Source organism: Tympanuchus pallidicinctus, unplaced genomic scaffold, assembly GCF_026119805.1.
Source record: "Tympanuchus pallidicinctus isolate F22 unplaced genomic scaffold, pur_lepc_1.0 scaffold3, whole genome shotgun sequence".
Lineage (NCBI taxonomy): Eukaryota > Metazoa > Chordata > Aves > Galliformes > Phasianidae > Tympanuchus > Tympanuchus pallidicinctus.
The window spans coordinates 542,522-565,958 of NW_026294747.1; the positions used below are offsets into that span (position 1 = coordinate 542,522).

A 23,437-nucleotide genomic window follows, 5' to 3' on the forward strand; every position below is an offset into this window, starting at 1 on the left:
TCTCCTACCCTGCCCCCGCCGTCCCCATTTTCTCTCCGTTTCTCCTCTCCAGGGACCGCAGCCCGGGGACCGCCGCCGCGCCCACCCCAGCCCTCGGGAAAGAACCGCAGCCATCCGGCTCCGGACTTGCCCAACTTCACGGAGTGGCCCCCGGAGCGCAGCAGGAGCCAGAGCCTGAGTTCCTCGCCCTTTGCCATTCCCTCCTGAAGGACTGCTACAGGTGCGTTTATGGGGTGCTCCCCCCAGCCCCAGCCTTGGGTACCTCTGCCTGGGAGCCAAAGCGAGCAGCCTCTTCCATGACAACCACTTCTGTTGATCCATGCAATAACCAGCAGATGCTGCCCTAAGACTGGTACAGCTGGTATGTCCCTGCCTCGGCTGTCCTGGGGGCAAAGTGGCCAAAGGGAAGCCAGGTGGGCTCCAGCACACCTGCCTGGAGGAGGACTGCAGGCCCCCTTCACCAACATCACACGCTGCTGTGTGACACGTGGTGGGACGAGCGGCTCACGAGGCTGGTGTAAGGCTGCACCCAATAAATTGCCCTGTCACTTGTCACCTGAGACCCATCCTGAGGCAACGATCATCCACCGGGAAGCTGAACTTCCAACTGCTGCAAGTTCTAGTAGCTCATGTTAGCAGCAGTTATGAAGTCATGCTAGTACCACTTTTTAAATTCTGTTAAAACCACCCTGCAGGCATTTCAGTAGGTGGGATGGCTATAAGCTGTGCTCTTTCAGCCTTCCAAGCCAACAGTTTCCACCTGTTCCTCAGCAGAGCAAAATCAGAAAGTCCCACAGGTCATTCGCACAAGTAAGTATCCCAGTCCTGAAAGTTTCTGACTCTGCAGAGTTCTTCTCAGCAGATTTGGGGAGAGACAACTCTATAAAAATACTGGATCCATTTAAAAAATCACATCTACGTAATTCTTTCATAACTCAAGGAACTTTCATCTAGAAAGCCACTCCAGCTCCATCACTTGTAAAGAAGTAGTCAATTCAAAGCACTTCTCTCTCCTTCTCATCCCATTAACTTTCAGATAGTTTCATTTTTTTGTCACAGCTCTCTGTTGCTATGAACATCCAGAGGAAAATTTGGCCAGGTCACACTATTCTGATGACGTAATGGTACTGAACTTACTAAAAACTTGCACAAAATTTGTCCAGGAAATCTATGGCTGGAACAGGACACACAACTGATGGGATTTGCCAATGCTAGAATGCTGTCCTGAAATGCTCCTGGGAAACTGCTTCGGATAACTCAACCCAAGCCCTCCACCTCATTGTGGTAGATAACAGCTGATGGTCTCAGGGCATCAGACCAAATTAAGCTGAAGGTGTGTTCTGCTCTTCATCACTTCCATCATATCAGTCTGAAGTAATTCATAGGGGGAAAAAAAAAATAGTAATCAGGATAACAGAAATAAAAGGTATAGAAGAACAAAAGGTCATGGATAGAGTAATACAGGATGCCCAAATGCATGGGAGTTACCTAGCAGAAGAGGAGGCTGTTGGATAAAGCGGTCATAATCCCATAGGGATGCTCACCGGTGACCAAACGGTCCACACTGTTCTGGGGGACCAGGGACAGGATGTCAGTGGTCACAGAGAGACAGCAGGGAAAGGCCACTGCCAGGTCCTTCAGAGAGATTCCTGCAGGAGAGGCACTGAGGAGGGAATGAAGAGATTAAACCCAGATGTTCACTGGGTTTTCCAGCCGTTTACTTCTCCTACCTCTCATCCCTGGCTCTTATCTCTAGAAGAACAGATCTCCAGGCCATGGGAGACCCGGCTATGAGACACCACTTGATGCGAGTAGCTGGAGAGAACAACTTCTCAGCTTATCGCAGAAGGGCACAGTTATTTCAAAGTCATTCGTGTGGCAAGTCATATGCTTCAGTAAAAGTCAGCCCTAGCTCATCGAGTCCAGTCCAAAATTTAAGAGCGACAATCAGGTGTTGTGCCTGCAGGGTGCTGAGACAGCATAGCTGTTGGCCTCTGCCAGAGCTGCGCAGTGCAGGGCTTGCTACGTTCAGGTGGTTCGTACATATAAGGTAATGTACTTCTCTTGTTCCAAGTATGTTTATCTTGGATTTACATTGTTACCAGATGAAGTATACAGCTGCAGGACTTGACTTCAGCGGGACTACTCGTATGTAAATAGTGACAAAACTGTTTAGCAGATGAGGCCTAATTAAGCAAGAATCAGTCATACATTTTCCCCTCTCTCAGACAAAAGAATGTGAAGAATACCGGAGGAGCATTGCTGGAAGGTCCTGGTGCCTTGAACCAACCCACCAAACACAACCAAATCCCAAGTGAGCTGCAAACATTCCTTCCCTGGCTTAAAGCGCCGGACAAAAGCAGCGAGCTGTTATTTGTTGGCTTTTTCACATACTCGAAGCGTGCAGCAGGCTGTCCTGCTAAGCGCAGGCTGGAAGGCTTTTCACAGCCACCGTGCACTTACTGCTCCTTCAGAGCTCATCGGGAAAGCGTCTCAAACCCTGGCGCTGGCAATCCGAGCAGAATCAGACGCTAACAGTATCTGTCAACTTGAAGGAGATGCTTCTGAAACAAGAGCCATATTGCGTCATCACTGCTGTGAAACGTGGCTGCCAGCATCTCTACATGCCAGCACGCTCATGGCGTGCTTGAAAGAAAGGTCCCACGGGGTCGGTGTGTGCTGGCTTGGCTGGTAACCTCCTGCCTCTGCAGCAGGCGGGTTTGGCACTGCCTGCTGCTGCCCAGAGGGGAAATACCATCCTCTCAGCATGCTTTTAGGGTTGCCTCCCATAAAGCGCTAATGATCTATGCCTGATTTCCTCCTCCTGCAAATTATCCTGTTCTGATATCTCCATCTTCTCCATGATCTTCGTGCTGCAAACGTTAGCAGTCCCTTCCTCCTCCCCTCCCTGGAATAGTTTTTCTTTCTTCCAAGCCCACTCGTCTTCAAACCGCTCCCAATTGCGTATTTTCACGCCGGTAACATGCAGATGAACATCGTAGTCATGATCCCACTCAGATACTGAACAAGCCTCCCACCAATGCTCAGTCCTCCTTTAAAGCACTAGAGCATTACATTTTGCTTTCCGTCTCCTCAAAATACCAGGAAATCCTATGGAGTAGGCAGGCTGCATCGAATGTGTCTCACGGTTGCACCTTCAGGTGGACAGTGAGCAGCACGCACCCTCCAGGAGCACACTGGCATGGGGCGACGGCTTCTCCCCAGCACAGCAGTAACTCAGTAACTTCTCAGAAAGATCTCGAGTTGTGGCAAGCTCACCTTTATGCTTGGTAAAACCAAGGGAGAGACCACGTGTGGCTTGAGCTCAGCACCCCTAGGAAGGCTGTAAATCAGTTAGGTTCCCACCATCCCAGTGCTGGGCGCCTCGGACATTGCTCTCATGCTATGGAGAAAGCAGCAAAGCTGGAGTAGTTTTCCTTCAGCTACTTTTGTTATTTATGGAGAAGGTGTGATTCAGGACAACTTCTAGAATTAAACATTCCCGCTTTGTTTTTCCTCAGACTACCACGGATGCAAATGCAGTTCAGGCTATATCTCGTCTGCTTGTGTGGCACTCACTTAAGTTAGCTGCAAAAGACAGAAGATGAGATAAATGTAATGGAAACTATTGGCCCACGTAAGTTCTCCTGGATGACCTGAGCAAAATGAGCCACTGGGTATCTCTTACTAGAATAAAACCAGAGATAGGGAGAGAAATCAGAACCTGGAAAAAAAGAAACATGACAGCCGTAATCTGTTACTATTGCAACCTGATTACTGGGTGCTTTGACATACTGGGGGACACTTTCCTTCTCCAATGAAGAATCCATTTCACTTCATGTAACCCCAGGGGAAGTATTTGCCGACGGATCAACCTTTTAAATTGACTCTCTTCACGTTGTTCACGTTCTTTTTGCTCAAAAAGAGCAAAAAAGGCACTGTGAACTTGGGGGAAAAAAAAGATACACCTCACCACCTTTTAAAATGCTGTTGGTATAGCCCTGAGTTAGGGGAGAACTTTAGCACTTCCAGAACAAAGAGGGATTTGTCTTAATTGTACTTATAAGTAAAAAGTAAACACACACTTCAGTTCCTTTATAAGCTAATGTTTAAAAGGAAACTATCTCCAAAACTGTATTAATCTACTTCTTTGCAGTCAAATACCCTATCAGCTTGAATGGGAGTTCTCTGCAACAGCTGTGTTTTTGAACCTCATTCAGTGTGATGGAGATGTGTTATTGTTAAGAACAAAATAGCTGCCGAAGGAACTATACATGGAGTTAGCAGCCAGCACCAGGAATTAGGTGCGTATCATGCAAGAATTACTGAGGAGTGCTGGAGAGTTCTGTGTAAGAGCAACCCTTGACTTTGTTTCTGCATTTATATGATGAACTTTTTCAAATGTAGCTGTGCTACCTTTGACACCTCCGTGTAAAAAAGGAAGAAGCAGGATGACAACGGAGGATGATGGGAACAGGGAAACAGCAATGTAGGAGAAAAGCACTCTAAAAGATGATAGGAAATAGAACTGGACTGGTAGGAAGTCACCACTGGACCAAGGGTAATTAGTAAACTAGTAACCTCCAGCTAGGCTCCAGCACTGAGAAAAAAAAAAAAAAAAAAAGAAGAAAAAAGCCAACAACAACAAAAAAAAACCAGTTCCCATACCAACTAGACTTGTAATTGACCAGGATATTTTTATCCTATCATTCTGTGACTAAAACGACAAACAAATTCTCCCATGAGATGATATTCACAACAGTCAGGAAATAGTGTTAAAGTTGACCTAAATAAATAAAGCTTTCCCTGCATAGGAATTCCTGCAAGGATCCTTTAACACAAGGTCTTTTCAAAACATCCTCTGCAAAGTGCACGCAAACCCCTGTGGGCAACCCACCTACCAGACACCCAGCCTTACCATCTCTGTTCTGAAGATGGGAGCTTCAGAAGCAGGTTTTGGGGTGAAAACGTAGAGGCCAAGCCAGAAGGTCCCCCATCCTGCTGGTAGACCTGGCAGAGACACGTTTTCACAGAGGAAATGTTATTTTGCAGAGTTATGTGCAGGCTTGAGCTCGGGGCTGTTGGCACACGTGAAGCCTCGCGTACATTTGTTGTCTTTCAGGGATTTGCATGATGCTCTGTGCCTCACATGGTGTCTGTTACACCTGCTTAGCTTTTTGATAGGGTCGTTCACTGCCGTTACCGAGAGCAATTCCACACTCAACATGGTACATCTCTTTAGATGCATTGTTTATTGAGGTGAATTTTATCTCTTGATCTTAATCATTGTGACGCGGCAGAGTTGAAGTTTGAACTCTTTCCATCGTCAAACTGCTCAAAGATAGGGGCAAGCCTAAGGGAAGATTTTGTGCAAACTTAGTCAAGATTTTATCGCAAAGGCATCAAACCCAGCAGTGTTAAAGATTGCTGGTGAAAACACTGCTGCTTCTTGTCCTTGCTATTCACATCACACGTTTGAGGTTGGTTTTGCTCACTTTGCAGCATCCTCCCCATTGCTCCAGAGGGGATGAAAAACCAGCTTCTGCATTTCCAAAACTAAGAGCCAGACTGGTATAAAAGCACCATAATTTCCTCTGCCTACTCACCTTAAGGAATCATGGAGTCATTAAGGCTCGAAAAGACCACTAAGATCCCCAAGTCCAACTCCTGCCCATCCCCACCGTGCCCAATAACTGTTCCCACAGTGTCGCATCTCCACATTTCTTAAACACCATCAGGGGCTGTGACTCCACCACCTCCCTGGGCAGCCTGTTCCAATTCCTTACCACTCCTTCTGGGAAGTTTTTCCTTGTATGCAGCCTGCACTTGCCCTGGAACAACTTAAAGATATTATCTCTCAACCTATCACTCATTTTCTGGGAAAAGAGGCCGATCACCACCTTGCTCTTCTCCATATGTTCCGTGGGTTGATGCTTGCCACACACTGCACATGCCAAGCCTTTGGGTGTACAGATGTCACTGGGAATCCGTCCACTTCAGCCACTCAAGTCCTTTCATCGCCTCTACTAGAGCTGAATTAAATACAATCTATACCCATTCCCTTCCACTTTTTTTTATGACGCGTTCTTCTAGCCTCATTGCTCCTCATAGGAGCTGAAAGTTTTGTTTGTGACCCAGGGAACTTTATTGAAGAAGTATATCCAGAAGTGTTCCGAACACTGAACAGCACAAAAACTGCATGATTACTTTTAGTGTCTCTCATTGAACAGAAAGTATTTTAATAACCTGAAAGACTCTTCAGTGAACGGTGCTGGATCTGCTCAATTTATAGCACATTTAAATATTTTTACATTGGTACCCCAAGATTGAATTCCAATACTTTTCTTTTGTATCTCTGAGCATTTTAATATGCTTCTGGGAACACTTACCTTTTATGATGAAAACAATATTTTCTAACATAAAGCGGTGATTTCTGCTTAAGTGCAACCATATGTATCTTAGGGCAAGGGCCTTTGGTTCTAAATAACTGCTTAACGTTAAGGATCTTAATGGAAATGTCACAAACTACTATATAGCTTTCTTGGAGAAACAAAGATGAAACAGAGAGCAACACAGTATAAATAGTTAAGAGTAAATCCTTTGAGGCACGACTGCAAATTGAGATTTTCAGTGGAATCTGTTTAAATTGAGAGATAAGAGAAAAATACAAATCTACTTGATCTGATGAACCTGTTTCTCTTGTACGGACTAGATCATGTCCTGTCTTCATTTACCAATCTGATTATTGGTGGACGATCACACCGCTAAACCTAATTGCTCAGAACGACGCAGATAATTTATGCACGAGTCTGTATGTCATACAGCCCTCATCAGTAAGAGCATCACATCCAGCCACGGTACCCAATGCAAAGATCTCAGATCCTTCACAAACGTGAACTAATCCTTATGGCTTCGAAGGAACTTTCCATGACAGTCTTACAAAAAGAATTACTGGCGCAGAGAGCACTTAAGCTGACTGTAAATGACTGATTATTGCAACTCTGAGCAGTTTACCCACAATAAGGTCAGGATTTGGCAGTCCCAACACTTTTTTTTTTTAAGAAATATACAATGATTCTTTCCCCATACCCGCTAGGTATGTTATTTTGACACTGGGAAAACATGCATGCAAAGGCATTTATGTCATAATCTCAAGCATATGTGCCCACTCCTACTGCCTAGCTGCAAAATACTGACAAGGAGCAATGATAAATTTGGGGGTAAAAACGATTTTCATTGTTCAGGTAAATCAGAAGATAAAGTAGAACAGAGAGCAGCAATCAGATTTTCCAGCCTGCTTTAAGACTTCTTGGGCTCAGGGTGCTTTCCCTCAGGCTTTTATCTACCCATGGGTCACAGTGTGATTCCTGTGCCCTGTGCCTGCTCCCACCCTCAGCTTTTCATCCATCAGCACTTGGGACAACAAGTGGGCCTGAAGAGCTGATGATCCATGCCAGTGTTTTCCCATCTTTTATTGGTGACTCATTTTTTTTTTTTTTTTTTTTAAACACTGCCTGTTTTCTAATGTGAGGAGAAATTAACCCAGATACTACCAGGGAAAGGAGGTGTGAAGATTCAGATAACTACAATAAAAGTCACTCCAAATTATTTGTTAGGAAAACTCCAGATGACTATCATCATTGTTAGTAATTTCTGTCTCTGAGGTGTGCTTGGTTACGTGATATTGAACTGAAACTTGGCCTGAGGTTTCCCTGCCTTTCAGTGGGTCTGATTGCTCTTTGAAAGATACGATTGCTGTGAAGATGCTGTCTCTCGTAATCTCACATTTATCTTATTCTCGGCCTTCTCACAAATCTTTCGACATGCCATGCTTAGGAGTAATCCTCAGTAAATCTAAAGTACGTGGCAGAACTCAGGAGGAAAAATCTGGGAGTGAAATCTAGAAGGAAAACCTTAGGCTGAAAAACAAATGATTAATCGCAAGTATGTAGGGAGGAAGAAAGTCACAGAATACCAGCACTTTTCAATTATTTAAACTTAATCAGCAGCATATAAATCACCTGGTCCTATTTTGACACCTCCTTCACCACCCAGCCTCTTTCAAAAATGTATTTCGAGTATTGGCCTAAAGAACATTCTCAAAGAGTAGAAGAATGCAAACGACAGCGACAGCAAGACGAAATGATTCAGTCAACAGTCGCACGGTTAATTAATGATGTATAGCTACCCAAAAAGCCTTTAATGGGGTCTGAACAGCACAGGCTGAACCCTGAGCTGCCCTGGATCAATGGTTCTATGGGGCCAAGCCGTGCTGCACAGGGCTGGGACCTATCTGCCCTGCCTCAGTCCTCCTACTGTCACAATGAAGGAAGCCAGCCTACAACAGCTCAAGCCACTCCAGCCATTGCTTTCCTGTACTGATAATTCGATGGAGATAATTAAATACTACCTTTTCTGCTTGATCCTTTATAAAAGGTTTTTACTGTGCAAGTCACTAATAGAGCTTATTCCCCTCCGCTTGTATTTACGAACACATACAGCCCAGAAGTGCCAGCATGTAGCCTGATGCTCTCAAGCCCAGCTGCACAGAGGGGTCTATGCTGACACCCACGTGCAGCAGATGAACCTGATGTGCTAAGCCCTATCACTAGCCAACAGGTGCCATTTTGTGGCCTGGCTTGCTGCTTAATTGCTGCTGGCCAGGCTTCTCCAGAAGGGAGTGGAGTGGGTGGCAAGGAGCCCATTAGGGACAGTGGGAAATGCCATGCCATTGGTGTGGCAGCAGCTGGGAAGAGATGGGGGCCACCAGAACACCTCAGATGTTCAGAGACTGCAGGTGAGAGTAGTCATCTCCAGGTGCTGCCTACAGCACAGAGCAAAATTCTTGGGAAGAGATTGAAATCAGAGCCTTGTGCTTGGATTGCAGCCCTTGCAATCCACCTCTCCTCCCAGAGCACTTGAGGCAGGGGTGACGCGAGTCCTTCCAGACTTACCTTACAGAGACACAGCCATACTTAGAGAAGGGGAGGCAGGCAGGGTATGGCTCCTGTCACTGCTGCGTGTCCTTGCTGGTGCCAGGGATGCCAGGCCGTCCTGCTACAGGGCAGAGAGAGGCAGGGTTAGCATCTGTGGGAATGGCATGAGAGATCCAGATCTGAGGGTTGTGGCTGCACAAAACAGGAATACCGTGTGCTAGAGCAGAAGGCTGGGCAGCATCCTGGCCTGCTGCTTCCCAACCTTTCCAGAGCACGTACATGAATAACTCATTTATGTACACACATACACTTTCATGTGCATGTTAAGTCTGACTACAGAACAGATTTAAAGTACAGTGATAAGAATAAGAATGACAAGAATACAAGAATAAGAAGCAGAGGTTACAGAATGGCTGATAGAATCACAGAGTCATTGAGGTTGGAGAAGACCACTAAGATCCCCAAGTCTAACTCCAACCCATCCCCACCATGGCCACTAACCATGCCCCTCAGTGTCACATCTCCATAGCTCCTGAATACCTCCAGGGACAGTGATTCCACACCACCCTGGGCAGCCTGTATGAGTGCCTCACCACTCCTGAGAATATCCAACCTGAACCTTCCCTGGTGCAACTTGAGGCCATTACCTCTTGTTCTATCACCGCTAACTCAGAGAAGAAACTGGCCCTCACCTCACTACTACCTACTTTCAGGTAGTTATAGAAAGCAATATTTATCCTGGGCCTTCTCCAGAATGAGCAATCCCAGTTCCTTCAGCTGCTTCTGATAGCAACACTGCAGATGTGTTCTTGCTCAGCTCCAAGAGCTCTGTCAGTTGCAAAGGGCTATCTGAAACCTGCACGCTGGAGGAGGACTGACAGCAGGGTTGCTACAGCAAGAACATGGATGGGGCAGTTATTTAGCATGAGATAGAGTGGAAGACATCAGGAGTGCTTCAAGTCTCTGACAAGCTTTCCTATAGGTCAGACCCCTTCCTGTGTATGGCTCCTGCTGTGCTGTGGGAGTAAGCAAGGCTGCAAGAGCAGGACACAAAGCTCCTAGGAAGTATATTTCCTCAACCCTAGCAGAACCAAAGCAACATCAGAACACCAAAGCCAACAGCAACAATTTCAAGGCATGATTGTTATTTCTCACAAGTAATGTGTGGCTAGATTTGCAAAGGTCTTCTCACTTGGCCATTGAACTGCGCATTGCCTCTGAAAGCAGTTAAGTACAAAGCAGTAAGGACACTTATTTCTGTAAACCTAGAGCAGTGTGTGGTGTAAGAGCCACCACAGCAAATCTCTCCTCCACATCCTACATCTACACAGCCTACGCAGGATTCAGGTGTCAGCGAGAGGGGGGGCATGCAATGCAAGCCTGGATGTTCCAGGACAACTCCAAACCCAACATCCATCAGCTCCCCCAGCCCTACCTCCAAGAAGATATCAAGAGCTACAGGAGCTCCTTACCTTGTGGAGGGGCCAGGTGGCTGAAGTCATTAACACCAGCAAGGATGCACCAGGCAGAGACACAGGAGCAAGCACTCGTGCAGGTGAGCAGACTGACCGATTTGCAAGGATATAACACAATGGTTGCACAACACTGAGGGTGATTTACATTTGCTATCTGCAGATAGGGCTGGAGCACGGGCTGCCTGTGGCGTGCTTGCATGCAGAAGCACGCACGCCCTGGAGGGAGTGCGAAGTGGGGCCCTTGGATCTCTGTCAAGGCAGTGAATCAGCAGCAGAGCCACATGCGGCACTGGGAGCTACTCACCAGCTGCTTGTTGGGTGGGCTGGGGCCTGTTAACTTGTCTGAGCGGAGACAGACACTGGGGACACAAGAGCTAGAGGAGAACAAAAGCACGAGTCAAACTTCAGTGTCCGTTACCTTGACGTGCGGCTTGACGACAGTTTGCAAACCTGCGTGGGAGAACTAAATGGAAAGCATCTATTTTTCTGTTGTGGAGAGATGCTGAGCTCAAAACAAGACTTATTCCATGAAACACAGAGTTCTGTCTTCTTTTTAGTCTTAATCCACCTCCTGCGACACACTCCTCTGCTCAGAACAGCATATACCTTCATGACATCGCTTTCACGCGGGGTAGCATTGCTTTGGTACAGGACCAGGTTCAGAGAGGAAATTGGTTTCGGATACTCAGAATGGCTGTGTAAATGAATGATGAATGAAGACGCAGGTGAGCAGAGAAACAAACTGATAAATAGAAAGGAGCACTGTGGAAAAAACCAAGGGGTTCTAAATTGCTTACACAAAACCTAGTAGTAATTTGCATGCTTAGTACTAGATATTAACAGCATCTCTCTCCCTGCTGCACCGAAACGTGTTCTATATGCACAAACAAAGGAAAGTGCCAACCACCCAAGTGTTTATGTTGGTTTTGGAGAACCCCCACATTTCATTTCCAAACTTAAAAGGAAAAAAGAAACCTGGAGCTGCAGAGATCATTGCTGTTTCCTACCAGAGCAATTCTGTATGTTTGACATCTTATCTATTGTTTATGTCAGGCAAACGGTGCCTGGACAACACGCAGAGTGGGCTGCAGCAGTAAGGTGGCAAGCGAATGCCTATGAGCTGCTGTGATTCATTGCTTCAGAGGAGCTCTCGCTTTAATCACAGAGGACTGGCAGATGAGGGAGGCCACAGCGATTTATGACTTTGGGGCAGAGTGACAGCTGTCCCAGGTATCCCAGCTCCATGCTACAAATCAATGCCTTTATTAGAGGGTGACAGCATTAGTGGCAAAGGTTCAGGCAGCCCTCGGCCCTCTGAAAAACTGCTGCCTGAGAAAGCAAGCCTGCTTCACGCACAGAAAAAATCAATCTGACATGAAAGCTTTCCAGTGACCGAGGGTGACATCCACAAGGTCGTCTCTAGCAAAGGTAATCTCACCTCTTGCAGGGCTGGATGCCCATTTTATCACAGGCATTAAGTAGTGCAGCCCCTGCTGCCTGCAAGCTGTAAACAGTGGTACTCCAGGGAGCATCCCCTAGCCTGCCAGCATCCTGAGGTGCCCACAGCACTTCACTGCTCTACTTTCCAGCTGTGGCTACATCCCTTTGTCCCACCCTCTGCTTGTGTCCACATTATGCAGTGTGGAACACCCCGGAGCTGCCCCAGTGGCCACAGAGCAACTGGGCCCTACCTGGGAGCAGCCAGCATACCAAAAGGAGCATTCCTTGAGAATGTGCAGCCAGAAAGCACATCTAGAAATTAAAGGTTCTGCAGTCATGCACACAGGAGAAGAGTTTCCTTGTCTGCATGCCTCAGTTTCTAAATTCTCCAAGTGGAAAGGCTGAAAGTTTGTTCACACAATCAATGCGAGGCTTAAGCTGGGTGTGAAGCATTTGTGCTGGCAGCAGCTCTGCCTAGAAATACCAGGAAAGTACTGAGGAGGGCTCCAAGGACCAGCCCACACAGTGGCTGAGGTGGCCTGCACAGTGCCCCACCAGCATAGGTTAAGGCTGGTCGATGCGTCCATACCTGTAGCTGTTGTAAAAGATGCAAGAACAGCCCAAATAGCCTAATAGAAACAAAGAAGGAGCTCAGAGCCTTGCTTCTTGACCAGACGGCCTGTAGTTCTTTGCAGAGAGCAAAGCTAAACTTTAGGTTGAGTTCACAAGCCATTGCTCCTTTTGTCATCACAAAGCGTAGTGAGAAACGTATACATTTAATTTAGAGATCATCTGTTGAGCTGAGCATTGTACAGAGCAAGAGACACTCCATGCCACCAAAGCAAATCCCAGGCACTGCATCTGCAGAGCAGGGGACATGATGCCAGACAGCAGCAGCCCACGAGGCCTCCACTGCCCTCTTATCCAAGGGGTGCTCGGGAGAAGGATTTCTAGCAATGCCTCCCCCTTCTGCTTTCACTTCTGTAGGAGGTCACTTCCACTCCCATGTGCACCACAGAGCCTCAGTTCTCAAGGCATCACCAGAAGGATGATCACTCGCTGATAGAGTGGATGAGCCCTGTCTTCCAAAACATCGATGTGGCTATAAGTCAGAGATCAGAGAAGAAAAGCTAAAAATATTTTGCCACTTACAGACAGAGATGACTTCCAAAAAACGCTTAAAGTTTCAACAGCAGTGTGAAGACTATCATCATCTTTTTCCAGAGAAGTTTATCATTTTCTTCGGAGAACAAACTCCTGTAGCGTTACCTCTGTATGCACAAGATGACGGTGTACTCAGCTAGTTCCTGCACTCTACATGTTTCCAGCTGAAAGGTCACAGAAGACGAAGGGATGACTGAGCATTGCAAAGAAAGGAAGGAGTGCTTGATGCTGTTGGGGCACTGCTGGTGACATGGTGGGTCCGAGGGAAGCTCTGCCAGGACACAAAGAAACCAGCAGCTCTGTTGATGGAGACCCCCCTGCCAGCATTTCAACACTGGAGGGCTGTGAATAAGCAGCTTCAGGAAACAACGTGTTCCAAGACCTGACAAAAGAGCATTTCTAACATTTCAGTAACCTGGGAGTCAGACATTTTTTTCAGCTTTGGTCACTATTTCAGTAACATACTTCAGATGTTTTGCTTCTCCTCTTAACACCAGAGCCAGCACACAGCATAGCCAGACACTTGCAGTATGCAGCATCACGGACAGACACCAGTGGAGTACTGCATATACAATGGAAAAAATGCAGTGGCAACAAATACACATCTATATATACACACACACGTATTGACATTCAGGTGGGCATGTGCAGCTGGGGCTTTCAAGGCTGACATGTTATTTACTCTTCTCCTGGCCTCAGAACACTTTCCTTGGAATTCAAAAACCGGTGTTTCAGATGAGCCTGGAGCAGGGAATTCACTGACTGTGAAGCAACTCTGACAGCCTGCTGCTCACCCAGTTTCCCAGCTGACACAAAGCAAACACCACCCTCATCTACAGGCCAATATACTTGACCTTCGCATCTCCTAGATAAATGCTCAAATAACAAGGGAAGAGCAGGGAGGATTCAGGGAGAAAACAGTCCATGCACAACTCTGTTCAGCTGCCTGGTTGCTACGCCCTACCATAGCGGTGATCTGGGAAGCTTCTTGATGGTTTGCATGTCAACTGTGAGAGCTCGCTCTGTCCTCACCAGCACAGAAAGCAGTCCTGAAGATTCCAGAAGCTAAAGCCATGCCACCCGCCAGGAAGAGGAGCACATCCTCCTACCTGTCTGGCCAGTGTGGAGCTTCAAAGCCGAGCAGAGCTCACAGCAATTTCATTTGTGCAAAACTCTGGCGAGGAAGCAGCAGCTGGTGCCTGGCATACCGCGAGGTATTTGGCCATGTGCTGGCAAGCACACCTGTATGTGGGGCTCCCAAACTGATTGGAGAGCGCACAGCTCTCCCCATCAGGCAGCAACCCTCACAGCACAGAAGGGAACTGAGGGTTGAGGAAGCATGGTGTTCTTCCCTGACCAACTTAATCATAAAACAGCTGGGAAGGAAGTCAGTGTAACTTGGGGTTCCATTTGCAGGCATGCAATTTGATTAATCTTTTTTCTCCTTTCAATCATTGCCCATCATGTAGGGCACAAAGAGGAAATGGTTTTGGTCTTCCTTCATTAGCTACATTAATTTTTAATTGAGAGTCATACTCTTACCATGACAACCAAGGAGATGGATGGATTTGATTCTAACTTCATTCAAACATCCTCTGGCTGAGCTTTGAGCAGTTTGTATTGGCTGGGACTAAAATACAAAACAATTTGCCAAATATTCTCCCCACTCAGAGTATTTGTGCACCTTTGCATATAGGATCTCCCCCATTCAAGAGAATCCTCACTAGTTGCTCTGATCCCCATGCTGCTCACAGTGGATAGATACAGAGCAAGCTGCATTGAGTTGAGCCCCGTGTCTTAGTAACCATGGCAGTGTGTGGCTTCTTTTCCTGAGGAATAAATTTTCCACTGGTCACACCTGTGGCCAATAAGGCCTGAGGGAAGAAGCTGTAGGAAAGCAGGTCATTAACTGAGCAAACACAAAATGATGCCATGAGGAAGCACTTGGCAGAGACACAGCCACACTCTCCTGCTTTCCTGTGCCCCTAGCAGCAGTGGCACTGCCTTCACACTCCAGCCCCGTGGGCAAGACACTGCACTAGCCTACCACGGCCAGGGCAGAAACGTAGGCTCGCTTTGCCATGGCTCAGGGTCGCTGCTGTTTGAGTTTTGGGGGCTGAAGGGAGCTGCCTGACGGCAGGGCCAGGCACGGGGCCGACCTGTGAGTGCCGGTCTCACCACCTACCTCCTCACGGCAGATGCTGGCTGAGCTCTGCAGGAGCAGGGACACACGACTGAGCGAAGCTGTGTGCGGGGCCGGCCCCCATGACTGGGGCTAAATGAAACACTTCACCGTCTGGCATATCACTCCGTTTCCCACGGATGGCACAAATAGTCACTGTGCGATGTACAAACACCGGGGATCTATTATTGGCACCTCTCCTTTGCTTGCCATAGTGACGTCCAACCCAAACGCAAGTGTTAATGCCCTTATAAGGCTCCCAGCACAAATTTAAATTTTTTATCCTTTGGCCGATGATACAAACTGCAATCTCAGTAGCATACGGCATGGGGAGGTGGGAGATTTTCTTGGCTCTGTGGTGAGAGAGAGAAATTAAAAAGGAGCCTACAATGCTGAGTCACTGTGACAAATAACTTACTATGGCATACATTCAGGGTTTAGCAAAGAGGCAGCTGAGAGTGAGTCAGTGACTGACTAGTGCCTCCTAGATTTTCCTCCTTGGGAAAGATTCAATTCAGTGTAAGGAAGAGATGGCAAAAGTATTTCTCAGTGTTACCATTACCAAGTTGCTATCACTAATTACACACACGTGGTTAAAACCATCAAGTTCCATTGTGTAATACAGGCCTTCTGTTTGCTATATAACATCACCCATCACAGAGAAGTAATGCCCATTACAAGTACTGGTTTTGAGATACAGAAAACTTGGCCAAACTTCAAGTGTTTGGCAGTGTCAATTCAAGCACCTCCCCTCTTTTGGTTGCTCAGCTTCGTAGTCTTATCCGCATCCTATTTAGCTCTCTGGCTGAGTAGTCTGTAGCACCATTTACACCAAAATAGACAGTTTTGTGATCAAAAAAGACCAAGTGCAAAATGGATACAGTTTCGTGGAAGAATGTGTAAGAAGGTCACAGTTCACCAAAACACCTAGTCCCAGTAAAGTCAAATTTGCATGTGCTGAATCACAGCCCAAGTTATTCTTGTGTCGTTCTGGTTTTGATGTTTCTAACCCCCTTCTCCTTCTGCTCAGGCAGACAAGTTCTTGTCCAGCACCCCAGATCTGGGAGGAGAGCAAGAAGCAGGTCTGCATGATATCCTCTCCCCTCACCCCAGGTCCCATACCTGCCCATGAGAGAGAAGAAATAATAGAGTTTCCTGTCAGGAAGGGGCTGTTTACAGCTTTTCAGCTGTCTGTACACCCCCTTTCCCTTCCACCTGCTGGTTGGGGCTGCAGTGAGAACTGCACCAGCCAGCATCTCTCCATTTGTGCCTTGTTTCTCCTACATAGAGAGGTATCACTGGGTAAGCCCTGAAATTCTTCAGATACTATGCTAATTTGTACATGATGGGGAAAGAATATAACTGCTCCCAAGCAGACCACAACCAGCTGGAAAGAATTTCCTACCACCCTCTTCCACATGAGCCACGGGGTTCAGCCTGGCAGTGGAAACATCTTGCCTCAAGTAATTCCAGTTGGGATACTGCAGTCAAGCCATCCCTTCTGAGCACAAATAAAGGCAGAGAATAATCCATTGTTCACTCAAAATGTTAATTAGTGAGTGAATTATGCTCATACTGTTCCCAGTCGAAGACTGACTGCTGAAGAAGTGTAATTAGGTAGTTATATCTGTTGTCTAGCTTATACGAACTACAGTGGTCCAGTTGATTGTGAATGAGTTCATAGAGCTGGTCAATTATTTGTACACGATGCTTTTGTTTGTTTCTTAAACAAAAATGCCTTTCCCCTCTCCTAAAACAAACCTTTCTTGAAAAATAGTGATATCATCAACAATTTCACGGTCTTTTTTTAGCTGAGCGCGTCTCTTTCCAACTGTGAGACAAAGGGCTTCCTTATTTCCACCACAACCCTACCAAATGCATTACAAACCCCACGAGAGAGCGCCTAGCATGTCCCAGAGCTGCCATGTGCTCCTAGGCAAGAGGGTACAGCTGAGATCCTGAGTCTTAAGGAAGAATTGGCTTTAAAGATCACACGCTGACCCTGCTTTTAAGAGCAGCAAATCCATATAATTTCACGGAAAAAAAAAAGAAATATTTGTGTTTTCCTTCATGTGTCTGTGAAGAGCAGCTCTCAGATCTGACCTTTCCAAAATGCCTATCAGTGATCAGCTGTAAAACAAGAGATCTCTGTAATATTTTTCTAACGCAGAGTGAACAGCAGCCAACTTCCCATAGAGAAGGAGGAGGATTTTCTCAAACTAATTTTATTTCCTTATCTTTAGTCATCTGCTGAAAAGAAAACACTAAATATATTCCTCAGTCTACTCCTTCCAGTGATAGCTCGAAGGAGTAAAGAACCATATGCTCCTTCAGCTGATCCATACTGTCTCCATGACAATGCAGTTTACAAAGTTTGTTCCTGACAGCTCTGTAGTACGTGCTTCAGCTGCTCACATTCTGGGGCATGAGGATGGCTGGCAGCGGTGGCACTGGTGGCTGCCACTGCAGTGCTTGGGCATGCCCACCAGTGGCTCTGGTCAAGCAGTGCTTCTGCCCAAACCTCCCAGCCCCATCACCAGAGCCCACCAGCGAGCTCCAGCTCCAGTGGTGCAGCTCAGCCTGTGGCACCGTCTGGAAGCTGATGCAGCCAGTCCCTCCAAATTCCTTACGAGCTTTCATATGTTCAATGCCTTAAAAGGAGAAAGGTTTTCACCTCATTTTAGCCAATCAGAAAAATCTCGGTGAATTTACACAGAAGGAAAAAAATGTGTTCTCCTCATTAAAGTGCTCTTGGCCTTCGGGCAAGGTGAATCTCCTGGATCCTCCCAGGAGCACAGCAGAGACAGAGCTGGAGCTGTGCCACATCTTTCCTCTATACTCCTCCAATCCCTTCGCATCCCTATTTCATTTACAACGTACCACACAGTGCATAGAGAATGGACTTTACCTCCAGCCAGCCCAGGCAGGACACTCAACTTACTGACTGCTGTGCTGGACAAGATACCTTATTCTATGATGTAACAGAACAGAAGCATTCAGGAACAGGCTGTGCCTGAGCTGCAGGCCATCAATTGGCAGCCTCCACCTCAACAAGTGCAGAAAGACATGATATTGTTATTTTCAGAGCCTGTGTATTTCACTATTCCCCAATCAGCACAATAGCTGTCAGCACTCCTGTTTTGAATTTCACACACTTGTTTGATCAGAAACCAACAGAAATACATAACTGGCTGTGGTGGAGCATGAGATTCAGTTCTTTCTTATGAAGGAGTTACCCAATTTGTGTGTCACAGATCAGGTTGTCTCCATGCAATCATTTCTAAAAGCAACCACAGTACATATTTAAGAGCAGAAATAAAAACTTCAGCTGGCTAAGACTGAAAAAAGAAAATAAATATATATATATCTATACACACGCATACACACACACACATGTATGTATGTATGTGTATATATATATATACACACACATAAATACGCATAAGCCTGACACTCATTTGAATGGTCAGGGTGAAACATTTAAAAAATAATTAAATTTTAAAATCTCTAATCTACCTCCATCGCTATAGAATGGCCTACACAGCTGAATTCCCATAGGTTTGCCAGCTGTTTTGAGTTCTACCAGCCAGGCACTCAGCAGCAAGAAGCTTAATCATGCTAGAGGGTTCCCCACCTGCAATCCCTGCTGCCCCTTGGAGCACGGAGCCCAGCAAGGACCCTAGGGCTTGGGAGAAACACTGTTCACTCCTTCAGAGTGGCCAGGCCTGGGACACAGCTCACAAGATGTCTCAGCATTCCTTTGACGTATACGGATATATGCCAAGTTCTAATTATGCTTGACTGTCTTCTAGAAATTCAGGCTTCTTTTTCCCCCCCTCCTCCTTGAATATGCCAGATCTCTCCTGAATTCTATTTATGGGCTGAAAAATGAAGGCTTGTCTAATTAGAGATGATTCTCCTCTTATTCCTTCACCCCCTATACCAGGAGCTGAGACAACTTCAGCCAAAGAGGACTGGCATCTAGACTAGTTCCTAGCATTATACAGTGGAGGGATGTGCACTGCACAGGAACAAGCTTCCACAGAGAATGAAGACAGCTTGGAGTCACAACTTCCTTTCAAGCCTATGAAACCCATGGTTTTCTAGAGACTTGGCCCCCAGCACAAAATACCCCTCTTTGGGGGTTGGGGAGTGGAAGGGGGGGGGGGGGTGGAAATAAAGAGCAAGGGCTCTGCTAATCTCTCCATTTAGCAGGAAAGAGCACAGGACCCAGCACGCCACATGCTTTGGAGGCACAACTCAAAGTTATTTGGTGCCTTTGGAGGCTCCCCAGGGACTGCCAACATAAAAGATTAAACTTGCATGCCCATATATCAAACAAACGCTGTCTATTAAGAAGTTGAACGGTGGAAACACTTTCCAGACACAAAAGCCTTTTCTATGGGAACTGCTACTCTGTAGGATGTCAGACACATAATGCTGATGCCATAAGTGTCACTTTCCAGTAGTTTCATTCAGAAAATATATGATGGATGTCTAGAAAAGCCAATGAAATATATATTCCTTTTAATTATCCTTATCCATGCCGCTTTCTCCAGGGCTTTGAGGAACATACTTGAGGAGGATCTTTGAAGACTCGTACAAAACCAATCTCTTTGGCTTTGAGGGCTGGGGAAAAAAATCACAAAACTCACCATATCTCACCAGAGGGAAAGAATGGAATTCAGCCCTGGGAGATAATACTTGCACGTGCCTGGCACTGCCCTGGCTGGCGGTGTAGGGACAGGCATGACCCAGGGGCTTATCAGGCATCTTTCCCAGAAAAGAACCCAGCCCAGGGCCTGGCAAAAAAAAAAACAAAAAAAAACAAAAACAAACAAACAAAAGACTTTCAGAACACATATGAGAGTTGCTCGCTCCTTGTTGGATAGTTCATATCAGATGCCCACAAATACATGACAAGGGACAACAACAATCCTGAAGACTTCAAAGTTTGGAGAAGCGATTTGGACAAAGCAAATACTAGCATCCTCATTCTGCAGGGAGATTAATTGGTTTTATTTAACTGCCTCTGGCTCTCTTCAGTCAATAGGGAGAGTTATATACCTCCAGTGGATGATCCAAATCAAGTGGGATTGAAAACCCTGGACTTATACCTTTGCAAATCTTTAGACTGCTATGGGCTTCTTGGTTTAGCTCTGTTCATTAAATTAATGGCTATCAAGCTTGAGTCACTGGTTCAGAGCTCACCAATGCTGGACTGAAAGCGATAATGAGTGCCTGGAGGAGAACTTGAGACCCTCCTGGAAAACCAGGTCAAGACCCCTACAGAAGCAACAACCCCCCCTTTTTGCTATATTACTTTCATATTTTATGGTCACCAAGAATGTTTTTCCCGCCCTCTTGTTATGCTAGTGCCTGGAGTGGGCTGTTTGTCCCCCCAGCAGAAAATAAAGAGTCACAGCAGCACCAGAGGGTGTGGGGGCAGATGCTTTTTGGGCATCAGAACTGGCAGTTTTTAGAGCCTCCAAATGAGTAGGCAACTGTGCTGAGGCTCTTTCTCCCACCACAAATCACGAAGCCAAATATCTCAGCTGCACGGCATGTCTGCAGGAGCTCCTCCTCCAGTACTGGCTTGTGTGGGAAGGGCTCTGCTGGCACACAGCTCATCTGAACACTTGCGTGCCTGTGGACAAAATTAAGGCAAGCCTCTGTGCACATTCAATATACATGGGCAAAGCCCTCCTTAGAGCCTGCCTGGCTTCACAAGAGCAACCTGAAGCACTCTGAGCATTGGGGCTACATGCAACCAGCCAACTTTGGATACCAATGCTTGGGAAGTTCCATGCAGGAGCAGGAAGACATGGGGATTGGGGCACCAGAGAGCAGAAGTTTCTTTTTTTTCCTCCTCAGAAGGAAAAAAAAATTGGCTAAAGGCAGTAGAAACAGATGTACTTATGTATCCCATACACTATAAAAGAAAAGCCCTTCCAGCAAAGCAGATGGGTTTAAGTGCCATTTAAAGCAACTTCTGCTTCACCCAAGGAAGCCTCACACAAGCTTTACATGTGGGTTACACAAGTATTTTAAACAAAAAGTCTCTGGCTACAAATCTCTAACATCACATGAAGCTTTCCTTGATGAAAGCTCATCAAGTGGAACCAAGGAAAACAGCCCCAACACCCCCAAACCTCAAACAGTACCCTTGACTTCAAGCTTCGTGGGAGCAGAACGCAGTTCTGCAGTGATGCTGCTTCCTCTTCGGCTCACATCTTCTGATACCCTAGCCCCGGAGGAACATTTTTAGGAACACTTAACAGCATGGGTTCATTCTCCTCAATCGAGAGAATCATTGTGCATATACGAGGTGAAGAAAATTCCACAAATGAGCCACCACCCAAACAGATGTTGTCATGATAGATGTCATGCCTATGAACTTTTCAGTGGACAGAGTTGAGCCACAGGTTTGGCAGTAGTCTCACGTACCTTGCTCCATATTAATTTTCCTCAAGGATGAGAAGAATTAGAACAGCACAATATGTTTCAGAAGCTCACCCTTTTCAGCCTTTTTTTTTTTTTTTCCTTCCTTTTTCTACAATCATGTACTACAGACCAGAGTCATAACCAATGTGTATTTCAGGCCCATGCACAGGTAGGAACATGGAAGATGGGTAACGTCTACTTCCCATTCTCTTCATGGAGAAGTTGCTACGTACAGAAATGAGTGGAGTTGTTTTCTCACATCCAGTCAAAGCATGACTTAACAGCCAAAAGCTCAGTAAAACAAAGCAATAGAAAAAAAAGAACACTGAGCCTTTGTTAGCCTGGTCAATGTAGGTAGGTGAAAGATGAGTTTGGACAGGGTTAGAGATTGAAATGTCATGAGCACCACATTCCAGGAGAACCAGAATTGGTTTACTGTGCTAAACTGAGGAAAGCACACACAAGCTATAACTGAACAGAAACACAGGGTAGACTGAAGTGTTTTTATAAGAAAAAAATAAAGGCCTAAGGAAAGAGTGACTCAAGACAAAAAGCTCCCAGCAGTAAAAGGAAGGTTGCAGCTTTAGCTCATTGCTTAAACCAATGTTTGAGGGGAAAAAAAAAAAAAAAAAAAAAAAAAAGCCTGGTACCAACAGAAATAGGACCCGCTCAACATACCTGCTGGTGGCAATGCATAAAGTACCGAAGGATCACATCTTCTGCAGAAAAAAGCATCCCTGCTAGTGTGCTGCTCCATCTTCTCACATGTATGAGCGTCCCCACCACCAGCACTCATTTATTTCTGTCAACAGGGTACACTTGAGCCTTCTCCTGTGAGCACTTACACCTGTTCCCTGTAAAGGTGGTGATGGTTCTCACACTCTTCTAGTGTTGTCAAGTAGTCTAGGGATCAGCTGGCCCTTTATGAGCCATGGCTGGTAATTGTTCATGCCTGCTGGGTACCCCACCTGCTCAGCTTTGGATCTGCCCCATTCAGAGTCCAGTCCCACAGCTCCCAGCAGGGTTGGAGTGAAAAAAAACCAACAATCAATGGACCAACCAAACAACAACAACAACAAAAAACATTGCAGTGTTTGTGATTAAGAGAGATGGAAATTTTTTGCAGCTGTCAGTCCAAATATACCTGCCTTGCTTGGTCTTGTGATCTGTGTTGCTTGATCTTATGGAGTCTGTAGTGGTGGATGAGAATGTGGCTTGGGAATAAGCATGGGTGTGTTGAAAAAACTAATGAAGCTAAAAACTTTTACACATTTCAGACAAAAAATGCAAGAAAAAGAGATTTCTGGAAGAGGTTCTTTTTGTTTTTGAATTTATTTTTCTTTAAATGAATGTATTTTAATCTAGCAACTTTCTGTATGAAGGCATAGACCCCTTCCGTTGTGCAGATCAATGCGGCTTGTTCTAAGATATTGTTTTGATCAGAGATGAATTTGTACAGGTGTAACTCTTCTCATCCCAGTGTAAATACTCCTGATATGCACCTTTCAACAATATGATGAAGCCTGAGCTGATGAAGTCCTCAGTTTCTTTGTTGGCTTTAGAAAACGTTGTAAACAGCTTTGCTTGGTTCTAACAGAATAGGGACGTGCAGCAGAGTTCTTTTAATGCATGTTTATTATGATATGCAGTCCTGAAATGCACGCCCCAGTGTAAATAGCCACTCCTTCAAACAAACTGGAAAATCTGAGAGGGTATAGGACAGAAAAACTGAGAGGGTATAGGACAGTAGTAGAGCACGTAGATGAATGTGCTGCACTTAGTTCGTGTAAGCTTAA

General features: G+C 46.0%; 1 long non-coding RNA gene across 1 annotated transcript; it reads right to left on the reverse strand.

Annotated features, from left to right (window-relative positions):
• Window positions 1–1,749: 1,749 nt before the first annotated feature.
• Window positions 1,750–22,512, reverse strand: LOC128085318 (uncharacterized). Its single transcript, XR_008208889.1, has 3 exons — window positions 22,320–22,512; window positions 8,955–9,057; window positions 1,750–3,588 (listed from the first exon to the last, which is right to left on the reverse strand). It is a non-coding gene; the product is annotated as an uncharacterized LOC128085318 (long non-coding RNA).
• Window positions 22,513–23,437: the final 925 nt, after the last annotated feature.